Source organism: Helianthus annuus, chromosome 7 (genome assembly GCF_002127325.2).
Source record: "Helianthus annuus cultivar XRQ/B chromosome 7, HanXRQr2.0-SUNRISE, whole genome shotgun sequence".
NCBI classification, from domain to species: domain Eukaryota; kingdom Viridiplantae; phylum Streptophyta; class Magnoliopsida; order Asterales; family Asteraceae; genus Helianthus; species Helianthus annuus.
This window is the reverse complement of record NC_035439.2, coordinates 105,987,653-105,992,751: the sequence shown is the minus strand read 5'-3', so window position 1 is coordinate 105,992,751 and position 5,099 is coordinate 105,987,653.

Sequence of the window (5,099 nt, the reverse complement as noted above, 5' to 3'; positions counted from 1 at the left end):
TAATATAATATAATATAATATAATATAATAAAAGAAACCAATGGGAGGACACATGTCATTCATTGAAAACATCTATTTTTTTATAGATAATTAATATCAACTAAAAGATAATTATAAAATTAAATTTAATATAAATTTAAACAATTCGTATAGCAGATAATCTAATATTTTAAAATATTTATCAGATTTCAAAATTATTTATCCTGAAATTAACAAAAGATGTATACTAAATATAAATTAATATAATGCAAATGATTTATTTATTTTGTTAAACTAAATTAGTTAAGTGTAGAACCTATTTTTCAAAGATGTTTATAAGGGGTAAACAAAAATATTAATCAATGTTTATTGGTTCTATACTTTTATTTCCATGTTTAACTCTCAACTTATATATGGTAATCACTATGTTTACGTGACATTTATAAGAACTATCACCGCAATCACCCTATCCATCGTATATCGAGTATATCCGTTAGTTTTTTTTAAGATATAATTTTTATTAGATTAATTCAACCCATGTAATAAACGGGATTTTTTAAGGATATAACATTTTTATTTTTTACTATACAAAATTACATTTATGCAACTCGTGTAATACACGTGATTTTTTAAAATATAATTTTTTTATTATGTAGTATATCAAAATTAGATTTATTCAATCCATATAATACATAGGGTTTATAAAGATATAACTTTTTATTGTTTGGTATATAAAATTACATGTGCTCGACCCGTATAATACATGAGGTTATTAAAAATGTAACTTTTTTCATTATTTAATATATAAAATTCAGAGTTAAATGCTATTTTAATCCCTGTGGTTTGGGCCATTTTGCCAGTTTAGTCCAAAGGTTTGAAACGATACCATTTTAGTCCAAATAGTTTCAAACGTTGTCATTTTAGTACATTAGGTTAATACCATCCCTTTATATGTTAACTATAAGAGCATTTCTGTCATTTTATATGTAATTATGTTAACTAGAAGGGCAATTCGACCATATAAAATGATCGGATTACCCTTCTAGCTAACAGAAAAAATGGACAGAGTTAATCCAGTTGACTAAAATGACAACGTTTAAACCTATTTAGACTAAAATGACAACGTTTCAAACATTTGGACTAAATTGGCAAAATGACCCAAACCACAGGAACTAAAATCACATTTAACTCTAAAATTAAATTTACTCAACCCGTACAATACACGGGGTTCTTAAATACAACATTTTTTATTATTTAATATATAAAATTACATTTATTCAACCCATGTAATAAACGGGATTTTTAAATATATATTGTTTTATTATTTGATATATAAAATTATATTTATTCAACCCGTGTAATAAACGAGATTTTTTAAAATATATATTTTTATATTATTTGATATATAAAATTACATTTATTTAACCCGTGTAATACACGGGGTTCTAACCTAGTATAATATAATATAATATAATATAATATAATATAATATAATATAATATAATATAATATATATTTTTTTGAACGACTAATTTCTCTAATCTCTGTCGTCTGTGAGAGTTGATCCCAAGACCTTCCCATTCCTTAACTAGGTGTTTTAAAGGTTTTGCCTTTGCCAATGAACCACCACCCCATTGTTATAATATAATATAATGTAATGTAATGTAATGTAATGTAATGTAATGTAATGTAATGTAATGTAATGTAATATAATATAATATAATATAATATAATATAATATAATATAATATAATATAATATAATATAATATAATATAATATAATATAATATAATATAATATAATATAATATAATATAATATAATATAATATAATATAATATAATATAATATAATATAATATAATATAATATAATATAATATAATATAATATAATATAATATAATATAATATAATATAAGAAACCAATGGGAGGACACATGTCATTCATTGAAAACATCTATGTTTTTATAGATAATTAATATCAATTAAAAGATAATTATAAAATTAAATTTAATATAAATTTAAACAATTCGTATAGCAGATAATCTAATATTTTAAAATATTTATCAGATTTCAAAATTATTTATCCTGAAATTAACAAAAGATGTATACTAAATATAAATTAATATAATGCAAATGATTTATTTATTTTGTTAAACTAAATTAGTTAAGTGTAGAACCTATTTTTCAAAGATGTTTATAAGGGGTAAACAAAAATATTAATCAATGTTTATTGGTTCTATACTTTTTTTTCCATGTTTAACTCTCAACTTATATACGGTGATCATTATGTTTACGTGACATTTATAAGAACCATCACCGCAATCACCCTATCCATCATATATCGAGTATATCCGTTAGTTTTTTTTAAGATATAATTTTTATTAGATTAATTCAACCCATGTAATAAACGGGATTTTTTAAGGATATAACATTTTTATTTTTTACTATACAAAATTACATTTATGCAACTCGTGTAATACACGTGATTTTTTAAAATATAATTTTTTTATTATGTAGTATATCAAAATTAGATTTATTCAATCCATATAATACATAGGGTTTATAAAGATATAACTTTTTATTGTTTGGTATATAAAATTACATGTGCTCGACCCGTATAATACATGAGGTTATTAAAAATGTAACTTTTTTCATTATTTAATATATAAAATTCAGAGTTAAATGCTATTTTAATCCCTGTGGTTTGGGCCATTTTGCCAGTTTAGTCCAAAGGTTTGAAACGATACCATTTTAGTCCAAATAGTTTCAAACGTTGTCATTTTAGTACATTAGGTTAATACCATCCCTTTATATGTTAACTATAAGAGCATTTCTGTCATTTTATATGTAATTATGTTAACTAGAAGGGCAATTCGACCATATAAAATGATCGGATTATCCTTCTAGCTAACAGAAAAAATGGACGGAGTTAATCCAGTTGACTAAAATGACAACGTTTAAAACTATTTAGACTAAAATGACAACGTTTCAAACATTTGGACTAAATTGGCAAAATGACCCAAACCACAGGAACTAAAATAACATTTAACTCTAAAATTAAATTTACTCAACCCGTACAATACACGGGGTTCTTAAATACAACATTTTTTATTATTTAATATATAAAATTACATTTATTCAACCCATGTAACAAACGGGATTTTTAAATATATATTGTATTATTATTTGATATATAAAATTATATTTATTCAACCCGTGTAATAAACGAGATTTTTTAAGATATATATTTTTATATTATTTGATATATAAAATTACATTTATTTAACCCGTGTAATACACGGGGTTCTAACCTAGTATAATATAATATAATATAATATAATATAATATAATATAATATAATATAATATAATATAATATAATATAATATAATATAATATAATATAATATAATATAATATATATTTTTTTGAACGACTAATTTATCTAATCTCTGTCGTCTGTGAGAGTTGATCCCAAGACCTTCCCATTCCTTAACTAGGTGTTTTAAAGGTTTTGCCTTTGCCAATGAACCACCACCCATTGTTATAATGTAATGTAATGTAATGTAATGTAATGTAATGTAATGTAATGTAATGTAATGTAATGTAATGTAATATAATATAATATAATATAATATAATATAATATAATATAATATAATATAATATAATATAATATAATATAATATAATATAATATAATATAATATAATATAATATAATATAATATAATATAATATAATATAATATAATATAATATAATATAATATAATATAATATAATATAATATAATATAATATAATATAATATAATATAATATAATATAATATAATATAATATAATATAATATAATATAATATAATATAATAAAAGAAACCAATGGGAGGACACATGTCATTCATTGAAAACATCTATTTTTTTTATAGATAATTAATATCAATTAAAAGATAATTATAAAATTAAATTTAATATAAATTTAAACAATTCGTATAGCAGATAATCTAATATTTTAAAATATTTATCAGATTTCAAAATTATTTATCCTGAAATTAACAAAAGATGTATACTAAATATAAATTAATATAATGCAAATGATTTATTTATTTTGTTAAACTAAATTAGTTAAGTGTAGAACCTATTTTTCAAAGATGTTTATAAGGGGTAAACAAAAATATTAATCAACGTTTATTGGTTCTATACTTTTTTTCCATGTTTAACTCTCAACTTATATACGGTAATCACTATGTTTACGTGACATTTATAAGAACCATCACCGCAATCACCCTATCCATCATATATCGAGTATATCTGTTAGTTTTTTTTAAGATATAATTTTTATTAGATTAATTCAACCCATGTAATAAACGGGATTTTTTAAGGATATAACATTTTTATTTTTTACTATACAAAATTACATTTATGCAACTCGTGTAATACACGTGATTTTTTAAAATATAATTTTTTTATTATGTAGTATATCAAAATTAGATTTATTCAATCCATATAATACATAGGGTTTATAAAGATATAACTTTTTATTGTTTGGTATATAAAATTACATGTGCTCGACCCGTATAATACATGAGGTTATTAAAAATGTAACTTTTTTCATTATTTAATATATAAAATTAAGAGTTAAATGCTATTTTAATCCCTGTGGTTTGGGCCATTTTGCCAGTTTAGTCCAAAGGTTTGAAACGATACCATTTTAGTCCAAATAGTTTCAAACGTTGTCATTTTAGTACATTAGGTTAATACCATCCCTTTATATGTTAACTATAAGAGCATTTCTGTCATTTTATATGTAATTATGTTAACTAGAAGGGCAATTCGACCATATAAAATGATCGGATTACCCTTCTAGTTAACAGAAAAAATGGACGGAGTTAATCCAGTCGACTAAAATGACAACGTTTAAAACTATTTAGACTAAAATGACAACGTTTCAAACATTTGGACTAAACTGGCAAAATGACCCAAACCATAGGAACTAAAATGACATTTAACTCTAAAATTAAATTTACTCAACACGTACAATACACGGGGTTCTTAAATACAACATTTTTTATTATTTAATATATAAAATTACATTTATTCAACCCATGTAATAAACGGGATTTT